We start from the raw sequence: 16,560 nt of genomic DNA on the forward strand, positions 1-16,560 counted from the left end.
AGAAGGTTGAGGCCAACGCCAAAGCAACTTTCACCCTTCAATGTGGTCTAATAAAGGAGGAGCTGAATCGAGTTGGACCATTCTCAAGTGCCAAAGACTTATGGGAGAAGCTGATTGAGCTGCATGAAGGGATTTCAGACACAAAGGTAAGTAAAAGGGATCTGATTTTTAATAAATTATATAGCATTAAATTACAGGAAGGTGAAACAGCAAGTCAATTGCATGCACGCATCTAAGACCTCCTCAACGATCTTCACGCAATTGGACAGAAGGTGGAAAATCGAGACATAATCAGGTATGCGTTAAACGCTTTTCTGAGGAATACTTTGTGGGCATCCATGGTAGATGCTTACAAGGTATCCAAGGATCTTTCTTTAATTATGTTGGATGAACTTTTTTTAGAATTTGAATTACACGAACAGATTAATACACGCTCTGTCGAGAAGGGTATTGCCTTAATTGCAGGTACAATTGAACCTGGGAAGCAAAAGCAAAGCGTAAAACCGAATTAGAGTTCGAAGAAGAACCAGACTCAAACGATGACGATGAGGAGATAGAAGCCGAACTCGTTAACCTAGTACGCAAGCTCTACAGAAAGAAGAAGGGGTTCACAAAGAAGGATATCAAGAAGGTGGTTCAGTCCAAAAAGGTACTAATGAGTCCAAAGGTAAAGTTCAAAGTAACCTGCTATGAGTGTAATCAAAGGGACACGTCAAGGCTAATTGTCCAAACCTAAAAGAAGCAAAGAAGCAGAGGAAGAAGAAAACACTACATGCGACATGAGATGAGTCCTCTTCAGAAGATTCCGACGAAGAGCTCGAACAAATGAGCTCCTTGCACTGACAGCCCGGGAATACATCGACGAATCGGAGACCGAAAGTGAATCAGAAGTTGAGTCTGAGTGAAGCCACGGATCCATATCCGTTTCCAAAGTACCCAAACCCACTGTAAGAAATTCATTGCATAATTTAGTTAATTATTTAATGTGCAAGTTAGCTAAATCGAATGTCTGGGTCAAATCACTTCAAAAGGAGGTAACAACCCTTAAAGAAGTGAATGACCCTAGCTCCTTGACTAATCTCGATCAGACTAGAACCTCAACCCAAGTCCAAAAACTTGAGGAAGAGAATTTTAGCCTAAAAAATCAAGTCAAAGAACTAAAGGATGTGTTGGAACGGTTTACTTTGGGTTCCAAGAATCTTGATCTGATTCTTGGAAAACAACGAGCCGTTTACAACCGATCCGGACTTGGATTTAAGGCTAATAGAAAATTCAAATCTTATTTATCCCTTGTTAATCGAAATAATAGAAAATTAGTCCAAGCATGGATCCCCAAGTAAAACTTGGTTAATCAAGTTGGACTTGAACACTATTGGGTCTCCAAGGATCAAATTCATTACCTTAATAGACCCTATCGAGGCTATGATCCAGGGGGAGTCAATAGAAAGACCATTTTTATCAACAGATAGAATTGTTTGATGATTGCTTTTACTGCTTTTATTACACATGCTTAGATTATGCTAGATAAGGACCTAGGCGTAATTTACACTTGACTAGTTAGACCTAGGGGTTTCAAAAGGAAAATTAAATATCGAATTTCTTTAAAAGTCATTGTCTAGAAGTAGTGGATGATCTCATACCCAAGAAGGCCTAGTGCCTCGTTACAGCCTGGAAGCCAATCTTTGAAATGTATATTTAATTGACTAATTGAAAAACCTGAGTCTAACCCAAATGTAAATTAATCCTTAGACATAATTTAAATCAAAGATAAAATTAACCATCTCACAAAATTCATAAGGTTTCCTGATTGATAACTTAGAAATGGGTGAGATGGACCCAGGTAAAATGTAGAATAAAATCAATCAGTTTAACCACATTTATAAAATCATTTAACTCAATTAAATAAATCAATTTTAATAAATAAATCAATTTTAAACCTAATTAATAAATCAATTTTAATAAATAAATTAATTTTAACCTAAATAAATTTAAATTAATAAATAAATCAATTTTAACCTAATTAATAAATCAATTAAATAAATCAATTTTAATAAATAAATCAATTTTAACCTAATTAAATAAATCAATTTTAACCTAATTAAATAAATCAATTTTAAACTAATTAATAAATCAATTTCAATCTAAATAATAAATAAAATAAAATAAAATAAATTTTTTAAAAGGAGGCGCCCTCGTGAGCAGCGGGAGAATTTCTGCCAAAACCCTGGAGGGTGCCTCCCACCAGTCGGAGGCGCCCCCCATAACCAATTGAGGGTGCCCTCAACGCCATTTTTTTCAGTGAATAGAGAGCATCTCTGTTCGCGTTTTTCACGAAAGAAATCACACTGAGGCGCCCTCCAAGACCAGTTTTCTCCCTTCCGACCCCAAAATACCTCCTAGGTATACCCTATTTAGTTATATTGCTTCAATATGTACTTTTCTATATATTTTTGTTTATGTTTGAATGTATAAAAATAGGAAGAGAAGGAATGTAGATGCTACTTCTGGTAGTACCCCATCCACTGAAGCTAGGTTTCCCTCTGAGCGACATAGGATATAATTCCTTAGACATAAATTTACTCCATTAAAATATCGTTATTTAAGCAGATCCTTTTTTTACTAGATATTGCCCATCTATCATCCAGATATTTGAGCACTACCAGCTAGATAAGCTGATTTACTGCAGCCATGCAGTTAATCATGACCTGTGTGTACAGTTTTATAATAATCTAGATAGAGTAGATGATTTGACTTACTCCACCAGAGTTGGTGGAAGAGATTTTCAGTTTTCTCCCACCCTTTTATGCACTAGTCTAGGACTTAGGCCATCCACATGTTCCTTTTTGTGCTACCCTAGTAGGGACTTGCCATTTGGTGAGCCCTACTCTCATATCACCCTAGATACTATCTATATGTATCTTTTTGGGGAGGAGAGACCACCTGTAGTGACTGACATCAGGTCACTCTCTCTTAGGGTCCAGGACTATATTATGTACCGAGTCTTGACTTCTTGCATTTTGCCGATTGCATCTTGGAATGTTTCGAAGATGTACCCTTCTCATTCCTTCTTTTTGTACGCCCTCTGTCAGCGTTTGGATATAGATATAGCATTACATATGTTTCATAACATTATACGTGCATTCGGTCTTATCACTAGGCTCGAGATCCATATACCCTACTGTCATGTCTTGACATATATGTTTTCGACCTTAGAGATAGACACCACCCAAGGGAGGGTTACTTCCCTTAGTCCTTACGATGAGTTCGGACAATGTCAGTTAGCCCTAGTGCATATAGATATTACCGCTCAAGGGATCCTAGCCTGGAGAGGTGGGCCACAGCCAGCAGCTCCAGCAGGAGATGATTTTTATGCCCCTACCGAGGGAGAGGAGTGGTTAGAGTTTACAGAGGTAGATCTCTTTGAGGATCCTCCTCCAGCACAACCCTCTACCTCGACCCGACCCTCGACTTCGACCCGGCCCTCGTCTTCACTATCTGTCGAGGATCGCCTCACTCGTCTCGAGGAGTTACAGTAGTCAGTCTTGGATGGCTTCAGCACACTTCAGGGAGAGATGACTACTCTCCGAGATGATGTGACTTTCAGACTTGACCAGATTCTTCAAACTCCATGGGGCCCTGAGCGACTATTACCACCACCTACTGACGATGCTTCGACTTGATCAGTCCATATATTTCTCTATGTTTGTATATATTTGACATACTATCTATAGACAGTTTGTTTGATGAACATGCTTTATAGACTTGAATTCATTCTACTTTATAATTGTCATTTCAGTCTGTTCCTTAGTTTTAAAATTCTAGGAAAAATATTTTCAAAATTCTAATTTTATTATTTTTTCAAAATATTGGACTTAGTCTAGGTATTTACCCCTAGAAAGCATGTACCCCTAGTTCCTAGCCAGAGCATCTCACAAGCACACTAGATTTACCTTGCTTGTGTATGAAAAATACTTAGAATGGTGTGAGATGCATAGGGTACTGCTTGGACTTCAGAATGCTTATGTCTGTGCATTGACATAAGTCTGGGCAATAAATATAAACTTTATATCAATCAAATTAAATGATCCATGTTTAGTCAAAACTAACTAGAACATTTTACTTAATTTGACTAATCAAATGAAAGCTACTACCTCTTGGTAAATAACTAGTAACTAAAGGTTAGACAGATATTTGTAAGTAAATATTTTGGTTACTTATGCTTGGACCCTAGGACTTTCTCATAACAACATTGCTTGGCATTAATCAAGGGGGAGTAAATAAGAGATTTTTTTAAAACTAGGTTGATATTTTATTTTGATTTAGTTTTTAAAATTATATTATATTGACATTTTTTGTTCTTGGTTTTTGAAATAAATATTTTTGACTTAGCTTAAAAATATCTTTTAGCAAAATTATTTTAACTACAGTTTTTTTTTTGGATTTTAAGATTCTTTAAGCTAATTTTTACTAAAATCAAAATTATGATCAAATTTTTTATTATAAAAAATCTTAAATATCTAGCTAAGTTTTGAGTAAAGTACTTCTTTGGATTTCTCTTTCACATCGTTTAAAAGCTTAAGTACTTTACTAAGTTTTAAACTTCTTTATATGTATAAGTTATTTTCAAAGATTCAAAAAATATTTTTGCCAAATTTTCTTTTTCAAGTCCAAGATGCCTTTCAGGGGGAGCTAATTATTCCCTTTTAAAATTAGTATTTTTTTTATATATGGCAAAGGGAGAGAGGAAAGTGAAAGTTAAGTTAAAGATAAATTAAGTTAAAGCTAAGTTAAAGTTGAGTAATTAGAACAATTTTACAATTTGTTATTTGCATTACATGCTATATTTTTTAATGTCATTTATCTTACTATACTATGATCCTGTTATATTTTTACTTAACTTTGAATTTTCTTGCTATAATTAAAAAGGGGGAGATTATTGGTGCGGTAAGTATCCGACGATTGAACCTAAGTTTTGATAATGGTAAAGAGTTCAAAGTTAAGGTCATTTGTGATCTAACATGTTTAAATGAGTTTGCAGAAAAGTCCTAAGTGTATTTAAGCAAAAGTCCTAGCTACTGTTAGGTAGGTGGAAAACCCTAGGAGTGGTAATCTTAAATCCTAGGGGGTGCTAACTCTAGGCGGAAAGTCTTGGCAGGTCGAGGGCTTTAGGCAAAAGTCTTAGAGTCGAGGATTCTAGGTAGAAAGTCTTGGTGTCGCAAACCAGGTGAAAAACTAGACGGGTTATGGAGCGGACGTCCAACGGAAGTCCTGTAGCCTCGAGCGCTGAGCAAAAGTCCAGTTTATCTGGAGGATCAACTGGCAACAGGTAAACTCTCCTGAGTGGAGTAGGTGAGGATGCGTTCCCCAGTGAGGGAACAGTAGACATCGGTTCGACCTAGGGTTTCCGGTCGGAAATCCAAAGTCAGAACCAGACAGTTCGGTGACTGTCAAATTCTTTTGTTTAACTTATTTTGTTGTGTTAAACTCTGTCGTGCAGGATGTGTTTTATATTTTGGATTAACCCATCTTGCAGGGGGTGAAAAAGAAGTAAAAGCCTCAGATGAACATCCCTGAGGCACCCTCCATGGAGCTTAGAGGCGCCTCAGGTCACTGGTTGATAACCTCCACGCAGCAGGGTAGAGGGCACCCTCATGGAGCTTGAGAACGCCCTGGACGCTAAGGAGAGGGCACCTTCATGGAGCTTGAGGGTGCCCTGGACGTAGGTGGAGGGCGCCCTCCATGCGGTTGGAGGCGCCCTCAGGTGGATAAGCTGCGAAGTGGTCAGAGCTCATCCATACTGTGGATTCGGTGCGGATGAGGGCACCCTCCATGGTGTTGGAGGCGCCCTCAACAGGCTATATAAGCCTGCATCAACCAGTAGCAAAGGAACAATACAATTTGACAACCCTTCTTCTGTGTGCTGCTCAAAGATCGATCCAGCAAAGCTATAACAAGTCTCCGACAACTAGAAGCTTCAAAGATTACTGTTTTCGTTGTCGGTATTATTTTATTACTGTTTAATATTATAAATCTAAACTATAATATTTTTGGATTGATAGTGATTGCCCAAAGTAAACGCTCAACGAGCGTGGGCCTTGGAGTAGGAGTCGTCCCAGGCTCCGAACTAAGTAAAAAATCCTTGGTGTTTGCGTTTATATTATTATCTACTTTTCCGCTGCATAATTACTCTGAAAGTTTTCTAAAACGAAAGTGAAAGCTATGAGCGCTATTCACCCCCACCCCCTCTAGCGCTTTCGATCCAACAAATACTATTCGTGAAACACCCTCGACACTCATATAAGAAGAAAAGGAGGAGGTAAATATTCAACCAGGGCAGCTGGAAACCACCACTCGGATATCTACTGACCTGGCCCCAAAACTCAAGGCAGAGCTTGTCATGTGCTTAAGGCGTAATAATGATATATTCACTTGGACGCCTAAAGAAATCACAAGCATATCACCAACAATTATGGAACATGTGTTCCACGTCCTCCCAGACGCTCGTCCGATCAAACAGAGCAAGAGGAATTTTGGAGACGAGCAGAACAAAATCATTTGGGCAGAGGTAGACAAATTGTTAGAGGTCGGATATATTCAGGAAGTACAGTTCCCAAGTTAGTTGGCAAACGTGGTCTTAGTATCTAAACGAGGGAATAAATTGTGAGTCTGCATCAACTTTAAAGACTTGAACAAGACGTGCCCCAAGGACTATTGTCCCTTGTCACACATAAATCAAGTAGTGGACTTAACCTCCGGTTGCGAGCTGATATGCATGTTGGATGTGTACCAAGGGTACCATCAGGTCCCACTGGCTAAAGAGAATCAGGAAAAGGTTACTGTTGAAAGAACTTGCTGTTAAAATATTATGTCGTTTGGACTAAAGAATGCAGGAGCTACTTGCCAACGACTTATAAATAAAGTGTTTCGTAAGCAGATCGGATGGAACATGGAAGTTTATGTGGATGATATTCTTATAAAGTCCCTCTAAGCAGTTGACCTATGTTCCAACATAGAGGAAACTTGTTGAACATTAAAAGAGTATGGACTTAAGCTCAACTCCAACAGGTGTTTGTTCAGAGCAAATAGCGGGTATTTCCTAGGCTACATAGTGACAGAGCTGTTGGGTTTTTCGGGCCGCGAAAACCGCTTTTCGCGTCACGGAAACCCCGAATCGCCCAAGCCACGGATCTCGTGCAAGTAAAACTTTCAAAAAATACGAGTACGAGTTTAAAACACGATCGACTCTTAGATCTACGAGGGAAAAACATTTACCCTTGATGCGTGCCCTTCGTAATCCCGCAACGTCCAAAAGGTAGCCGGATCTCGAGACCGTCAAGCGAACGGTCCTCTAGCGGTATCCACACGAACAAGGAGTGGTCTTCTACCACTCAAAGATGGAGAGGAGAACCCACAAGTGTGCTAGCACTTTCTAGGGCTCTCGGATTGGATCTAAAAGGTGAGAAAGGAGAGAAGGGAAAAGGAACTCACACACTCCTCTAGGTACTCTCCTTTTGTGACCTTCACACCACCTAGTTGCTTGGAATCAACTCTCACTTCTTCTCCACCATGAAGCCACGACCATCAGCAAGCTAGAGAGAGGGAGAAGCACCCAAGGAAGAAGAAGCATTGAACACCATTCAATTGCCACCAAATGAAACCCTCTCCTCACTTAGTGTGGCCGACCACCACATGTGTAACCCCCACATTAATGTGGCCGGCCACATTAAGAGGATTAATGGTGTGTAACCTCCATGAGGTGGCACACCATTATATAAGGGGATGATGTGGCATGCCATGTAGGATGAGTCATCCTCATGATGTGTCAATTCATCAAGTCAAAACTTGATGTGTCAACCTCTATTTGGTCAAGTCAAACTTGACCAATGCTCTTCCTTGTTGAGTTAAATTCAAGCTTTGATTCAAGTCAATTTTAATTTAATGAATCTCAATTCATTAATATAAATTGACTCATGAATCAAATTTAAATTAGACTCATTCAACAATTGAATCTAATTGAGTCTAACTCAATAAGTCTAATTTGAATCCAATCTTTGATTCATCATATGAATCTAATCCTATTGGTTCATCATATGAACCTAATCTCCATGCACATGTTCTTTGTGTGTGACCCAATAGGTTCTTGTAACGTTGGCAATGTTATAAACTCTTTTAGAAACATAAGCAATGAGCGGCATCTAGCAATACATCATTGCTACCAAAGTTACAAGAAATGTTGAGATCCAACATCACCTTGTGACTACTAATTGTGACTCCTCACAATATGTGATAAGTGTCCTTCTATCCTAGACATCTAGATTGATCAATGTGAGGCATAGACCGTGTCATCCTCTGACCAATCTAAATCTTTAACTCCGAGTAGACTCACTCAATCAAATGAGCTCAATATCTCATATTGACTCATTTGGGTATGGCCATATACTTCGTGGTCTCACTCTATCAAGAATATCGATGTCTCTCCCGTCATATAGGAGGGATAGATCCCATCTACATCACTCACATCCCTCTGCATAATTTGTTATATACCCAGTAATCGCCTTTATAGTCCACCCAGTTACGGGTGACGTTTGACGAAACTAAAGTACATAACTCCTTATGTAGGGATCCATGGTGACTTCAGGTCTAAGGACTAATAGTCATACTAATAGCCACATGAGAAAGTATATGACACTCATATAACGATCCATGATACTTTCTCATGGCGGGTCATTCAGTATACATTATCTAATGCATACCCATGTGTCAGCTTGATATCTCTATATCCATGACTTGTGAGATCAAGTCATCGAGCTGACCTACATGCTAGTCTTATTATATTAACATTGTCCCTGAATGTTAATACTCGACTAGGAATGATTTAGAGTAGTGTTCCCTATATCATCTCACTATCGATTCAACTAATCGATTGATATAGGTATGAACCTTCTACTCAAGGACGCTATTATACTTAGTCTATTTGGCACTAATACAAATAAGTATAATAACCAAACAAATGCCTTTATTAATATACAAGAATATGATATACATGAGTCCATACAATCATCAAATGATTGGCTCTAGGGCTCTAACTAACAAGAGCGAGGGATAGAAGCTAACCTAAGGAAGGTGCAAGCTCTCCAAGACATGACTCCTCCGTGTAATCTGAAGGAAGTCCAATGATTGACCAGGTGGATCACAATATTGTATCACTTCATATCAAGATTGCTTGACCAGAGTTTATCCTGTTGGTGCAATCGACCTCCAAGGTTTTAATGCCCGATAAATATGTTTAAATGAACTTGATCAAGGAAAGTCCTAGTCGTGGCTAGGCAAGGGTGAGAAGTCAACTGAGTGACTAGTCCTAACTGTGGCTAGGCAAGGAAAGCCCTAGTTGCTACTATGTAAGGGAAATCTCGGTAGATCGTGGCAGTCAGGTAGAAAGATTAGATAGGTCTGGAGGACCCGATATCGAATCCCTAGTGGGCCGACCTAATGCAGAGTCTTGGTGAGTGAAGCTAGGTGGAGAAAACTCTAAGAGGAGGTAACCTTAGGTCCTGATGAGTGAAGTCAGGTGGAGAAAATCCTAGAAGGAGATAACTCTAGATTCTGGTGAGTGAAAACCAGATGAAGAAAATCCTAAGGGGAGGTAACCTTAGGTAAAGGGAAGTCTTGGAGGAGTGAACTCTAAGCAAGGTTGATTGGATGGTTTCTGGTTGACCAGACTAGCGGATCTTAGTAATTCTAAGTTTAGTTTTACCGTATGGTTCTGTATTACTATTATTGCTATTGACAAATATAGTATTGCAGGAAAAGTCTTAGTGGATCAAGGATCATATACTTAGCAGAGAAAGTCCAAACAAGTCTAGAGGGTCAATGTTTGGTAAGTTTGTTTTCCGTCGACCGCGCGCGGTCGACCAGACCAGCAGATCTCGATAATTCTAAGTTTAGTTTTACCATATAGTTCTGTATTACTATTATTACTATTGGCTAATGTAGCATCGCAGGAAAAGTCTTAGTAGATCGGGGATTAGATACATAGCAAAGAAAGCCCAAACAGGTCTGGAGGACCAATGTTTGGTAGATAAGTTGAGGTATGAAACTAAAGGAGCGACAGTGAGGTCGTGTTCCAGAAAGGAACAAACCCTAGGTCGCTGATCCAACTGAAAAAATCGGGAAGGTTTTCAAATTGAGATCAAGATAGTTCTATTGTCAAATACTACTCATACATCTTAGTATTCATATATTATTATCCTAACTTTATTTTACAAGAATATATTGTTTAACTCTATTTTGCAGAAATCGGCCTGATCGATTGACCGAACCCAGGGATCAGTCGATCGAACCAAATCAACTCAGACCATAATTCAGACCAGAGCAGAACAAAGTTCGATCAAGGGATGATCAGTCAATCGAACTAGATGATCGATCAACCGAACCATGGTGACATGACAGAGATCATATCAAACCGAAGAAAAGAAGGAAGCCAGGCTGATTGGTCAATCGAACATAGGGATCGGTCGACCAAAAGATCACATCATTAATGAAGAATTAAATGTAAATCTCAGCGAACAAGGAAAGTTCACTATTCGGTCAACTAAACATGATGGTCGGTTGACCAAACCATTAAAGATCATAAATGCCCAAAGATCGGATCTCAACAAAGAATCAAAGTAAAGAGTTCAGTTGACCGATAGGAGATTCGATCGATCGAACATATCAGTCGACCGAAGGATTTTTCAATCAACTGAACCATGCTTATAAAAAGAGAGCTCGAGGTCCGAGGCAGTAACGAAGTTCTCTGTTCTTCTCTGTGAAAATTCTTTATTTGTGCTATTTCTCTGCTTCTCATCTTCAAGCAAGTTACTCCATCCAAAAGTGTCGACCGAGCTTCATTTTCTATTCTTGTTGGTATATTTATTTAAGCTTGCATTGTATTTAACTTGAAAGAAGATAGTAGTCTGTTACTATCTTCTACTTGCATTTGTACGTATGCTTCTTTTCGAAGATTTTGGAAAGAAGAATTATAATGGATTGCCCAACGGTGCGATTAAGGATTGCAGGTCTTGTAGTAGGAGTCGACGTAGGCTTCGAACCAAGTAATAAACTTGTGTTATTTGTATTACTTTTTCTGCTTCTGCTTTGATATTCGTTTTACAAATCAATACGAAAAGAAAAAGTTTTTAAAGAGCGATATTCACCTCCCTTATCGTTCCCTTTCGATCCTACATATCCTTTTTCAAGATATTTCGCCTAGCCACCAAATTTCAATGGGACGCTGAGTGTGACAAGGCATTCAAAGAGTTAAAAGACTATTTGTCCACCCTGCCTGTACTTGCTAAGCCAATAGTGGGTGAACTAATGTGGGTGTACTTGTCTTCTAATAAGAGTGTTGTTGGGTTAGTCCAGCAAGAAGGAAACCAATAACAATCTATGTATTTCATGAGTCATTTATTGAAGGATGTTGAATATCGCTACACCACTTTTGAGAGATTAGCATATGGGCTAATCCTTCCCGCTCGGGGGGTTACGCCCCTATTTTCTTTCTCACCCAATCATCATGTTGACTAACATCACCTTGGGGTGAGTGCTCATTAACCGGAGGCTTTGGGAAGGTTGATTAAATAAACCATGAAGCTTAACGAATATGATATACAATATTAACCCTGAGTGGCCATCAAAGCTTAAACCTTAGATGATTTTATGATTGAAATACAAAACCTAGAGCCAGAAGAAACTTCAAAGATATAGGTAGATGGATCTTCAAGTCGGCAAGGCAGTGGAATTAGGATTCTCATGATATCGCCTAGAGAAGATAGACTGCAGATGTCATCCGGCTGGATTACCGGGTTACCGATAATGAAGCAGAATATGAGGCATTGATAGTCAGTCTACAGACTGCATGACATGTGAGAGCTGTCGAGTCCTAATTTACTCGGATTCCCAATTAGCGGTCTAACAATTTGTTGGAGTGTATACTAAAAGTCTAGCTTTTGTAAACATTTATTTTTGAAATAAAAGAATCACATTGGTCAATATATGTATTTATTTATTAAATGTAATTGTTCAATTAATTTATATAGTAGATAACATGGAGTGTGGTGTCACACTCAGAAGATCATGTTGTCGATTCTCTATAAATTATAAACAGTTGCTCACGACTAAGGTGGAAAGGAACAAACCATCAGAATAGTCATAGTGTAATTAAGTATTAGTTTATCTTGACTAATAAATTACACTGATACACTTTAAGTGTATTGAGTAGGACCATTTAGGTAAGTTCTTTTTGTACTGACTTAGTAAAAGAACTAGACCTTAGTTATTATGGAAGTGTGTGCTCTTAATCCTAATATAATAACAAGCACATATATTTAATGTTTATTTCTTTGACTTATCAAAGGGTGAGGTTTTGCTCGATAAATCAATATGCCCGATAAGTTGGAAAATGATATTACTTATAGTGTATATTGTTTATTATAGAAGGAATCTGAGTCCTAGTTATCTAGGTTGAGAATGTTCCCAAGAGGAGCTCATAAGGATTGTCATGTTAAACCCTGCAGGTAGACTTAGTCCGACATGACAATGAAGTTGAGTGGTACTACTCTTGGAGTTAGATATTAATTAAGTGAGTTGTCAGTAACTTACTTAATTAGTGGACATTCGTAATCTTAAACACAGGGAGACTAACACACTCATAATAAGAAGGAGCCTATAATGTAATTTGGGATTGGTGCGGTAGTGCGATAATAACTCTCTAGTGGAATGAGTTATTATCGATGAACTTGAGTTGTGTGTTCGGGGCGAACACGGGATACTCAAGCTCATCGGAAGGCCAAAACTAATTTCTCCTCTAGGTCCCTATCGTAGCCTCATTATAGCCTCAATTCCATCCAAATGTAAGGCTCTTCTTGATGTCCAAGAAGTGGGCCGGTCCAATGCTTGGTGACCAAGCAAGGGCCGGCCACATCCTCTTCCATAGGGGCCGGCCCTTTGCTTGGTGACCAAGCATGAAGGGGCCAGCCACAATAAATCAAAAAGGGAGGGTTGTTTTGAATTTTCAAAATCTTCTCTTTGTAGAAAACTATAAGTTTTAAAAAAGAGATTTTAATTTTTAAAACTTTCCTTATTTGAATTAGGCCACATGTTTTAATAGAGAGTTTTAAAAGTTTTAAAACTTTCATTTTTTAACCATCCCATGGTTTAAGAAAAAAAAGGAAGATAAGTTTTAAAATTAAAATTTTCTATCATCATGTTAAAAAAAAAATTTATAAGAGAAGTTTTAAATTTTAAAACATGGTTTTAATTTTTGGTACTTTCCTTTTTTAACTCCTACTTTAGGAAAGAGAGCTTGTAAATTTTATAAGAGGATTTCTTCTTGTAAAATTAAAAAAAAAAATATTTCCTTTTCTCTTGATGAGGTGGCCGGCCACCTTGCTTGGTGCCCAAGCAAGGGGCCGACCATAAAATAAAATAAAAAATCATCACAAAATCAAAATTGGTGATTGATTCAATCAAGAGGAAAGAAAAGGAAAAATTAAAAGGGAAAAAGAAAAACTCTTGGATGATTTTATTTTTTGTAAAAAGTTTTTCCTTATTTGCCTTGGGCAAGTAATATAAAAGAAGGGGTGAGGGGGCTTCATGAGACACAACTCTTATTCCTTTGCTTGGAGATCTCAAGTGGCCGACCCCTCTCCCCCTTCTCTTTTCCCTTTTGCTCTCTTCTCCTTGGTGGTGGTGGTGGTCGGATTTTAGAAGAAGAGGAGGAAACTTTTGGGTGGTGTTCATCTTGGAGGATCGTCGTCCACACGACGTCCAAGGCGAGGCGAGGAATACGGCAGAAGATCTCGAGGTCATTAGCTTACAAAGAGAAGGTATAACTAGTAATTTTCTTCCGCATCATACTAGTTATTTTCTTTGTAAGAATTCTAAATACAAGAGGCAATTGGATCTAGTTTTTCGAATTTATTTTTCGAGTTTGTGTTTTCTTCTTTTTCGAATTTGTGATTCGATTGTTCTTTTTGGTTAACCTAGATTTATTTAAGGAAATTAAATATTAGCTTTCCTTAAAATGCTTTGACTAGGCGGTGGTGGTTGCTCCCATATCCAAGAAGGCCATGTGCCTCGCCATGTAGTCCTAGAAGCTAATTTTGAAAATTAATATTTAATGAAATTAATAACATATGTAGATTTGAATCAATAGTGTTAAGTTCCGCTTGCGATTCAAATCTAAACCATTAAGAACAGATAAGTTAAATTTGGAATCAATGATGTTAAGTTCCGTCTGCGATTCCTAATTTAACTTCTAAAGAACACAATAGGTTATTTAAGGAAAGGTTCGATACTTGTACAAAAAATTTTTATACAGTGGAACCGGTACGTTTTCCTAGGACTAACCAACAATTGGTATCAGAGCTAGGGTTTGCCTCTGTGTGTTTAGAATTCAAATAGGTTATGCACATGTCATACATAATTTAGGTAGGATAATAATAGGATGTGCTAACTCTTTGGTTGCAGGCTCCAACTATTATGGCTTATTGATGTTGTGTGTGATTGGACCCTTGGACATGTCAAGGGCAATATTTTATGTGTGCATGATTGTATGTAACTAATACAGCAGGAACTGTATTAGCCCTAGGATTTTAGAATTTTATTTTCGATCTAGATTACATGTACATTCCCTTGTGGAATATAGGATCGATATATATAAAATTCTATTTTTGTCGCAGATCGGATTCTTGCGAGACGTGGTACTTTTGGAGCACCAGAGGCGCAGTGGAATAAGAAGCAAGATGGATGTGACGATTCGACCTGATGGTGGTGGCTAAATATGGGAACAGCTAGGGTTGGTGCACATGGAGGACAGTAACAGAAAAATGCCATAATAGTTGGAAAATAATTTCCATATTTATTACTTTTGTTTACTGTGATGTGTGTGTATGCATGTGATGTATGCTAGGATAGTTTAAAATTCCTCACTTTAAATAACTAAGTGGGAGAGGGATTTATTTTAATAAATTCCATGGTCTCCATTACTGGTTTGTAAGTGATGCAAACAAACTTGCGCGTTGGCTCTGAGTGCCTTCCTCCATTCGGATGAGTTTGTTTGCGGATCACTAGATCAAACTTCCATTTTGGATGACTATAAGAAATTAATTAAGAGCGTGTGATCTTCCCCATCGGAAGGGGCATAATATTATTAATGGACTTAGTGTCAAGTAATGGTATATACTTAGACACGTCTAATAGTATCCTCCCCATCGAAGTCACTGCTATTATTTGTGTGACCGAAGGAAACCAACTATTAATTTTATTTGTCAAAAAGTTAGGTTGACAAGATAATAAAATTAATGGGTTATACCCTCCTTTTACAAAAGTTGAATTTGTATACGTCCATACTATCGTGGCATACAAAATTCATGGTGTTTTGAGGTGTTGGTTAATTTAAAATAGTATTGTTTGAGGAATCAATATTATTCTAAATTTAGAGTCCTGACCAAAGTTATTTTTGTGATTATTAGGATGACTTTCAACCCACTGGCCATTATACTAAAAGAGAACAAACTTACTGGACCCCAACAACATAGATTGGAAAAGAAACCTGGACATTTTCCTTACTACTGAAAGCTATAAGTTTGTACTGACTGAGGCTTTCCCTGATACACCTGATGGTGACTCTACCCCAGAGGAGATTGAGTATCATAAGAAATGGGTAAAAGCTGATGAGATGGTGCGGTGTTATTTTGGCATCAATGTCAAATGTATTGCAATATCAGCATCAAGATTTACCAACAGCTTATGATATAATGAATAATCTCAAAGAACTCTTTGGGCACCAGAGTTGGACTTCTAGGCAAGAGGAAATGAGAAAATTAATGACAACCACCATGTCTGAGGGACCACCCGTAAGGGATTATATCCTCAAAATGATGGCCTATCTGAATGAAATACAAGTTCTTGGAGGAGAAATCGATGGGGAAACCCAGGTCGATATAATTCTCCAAACGCTACCCAGAGGTTTTGAGCAGTTCCACCTGAACTATAACATGAACAAAAGAGAGTATACGTTGGCGGAACTTCTGACAGAACTACAGGTAGCAGAAGGTATATTTCGTCAAAGTTCTCAGATTCACTATGCTGAAAATGATTCTACTTCTAAGTCGAAAGGCAAGAAGAAGAAGAAACAGGTCTTTTCAGCAAAGAGAGTGAATAAACCTCAGGGACAAAAAGCTAGAATGAAGAAGCCAAAGGGCAAGTGCTTCATCTGCAAGCAGACAGGGCATTGGAAGGTAGACTGTCCTCGTAGGAATCAGAACAATAAAGGTATATCTCATGCTCTAGTAGTTAAAACATGTTTAGCGGTGTTATCTACTAGCACCTGGTGTGTAGATACGGGAGCCACTGATCATGTCTGTAATTCTTTGCAGGGGTTCCAGGAAACCCGGTGACTATTTGATGGAGAGATAACTGTCTACATGGGCAATGCTACTAAGGTGGTGGCTATTGCAGTGGGAGACGTTTACTTATCATTTGATAGGAATAGGAAATTGGTTTTAAGAAATTGTCTTT

This window comes from Zingiber officinale, chromosome 1B (assembly GCF_018446385.1).
Source record: "Zingiber officinale cultivar Zhangliang chromosome 1B, Zo_v1.1, whole genome shotgun sequence".
Classification (NCBI taxonomy): Eukaryota; Viridiplantae; Streptophyta; class Magnoliopsida; order Zingiberales; family Zingiberaceae; genus Zingiber; species Zingiber officinale.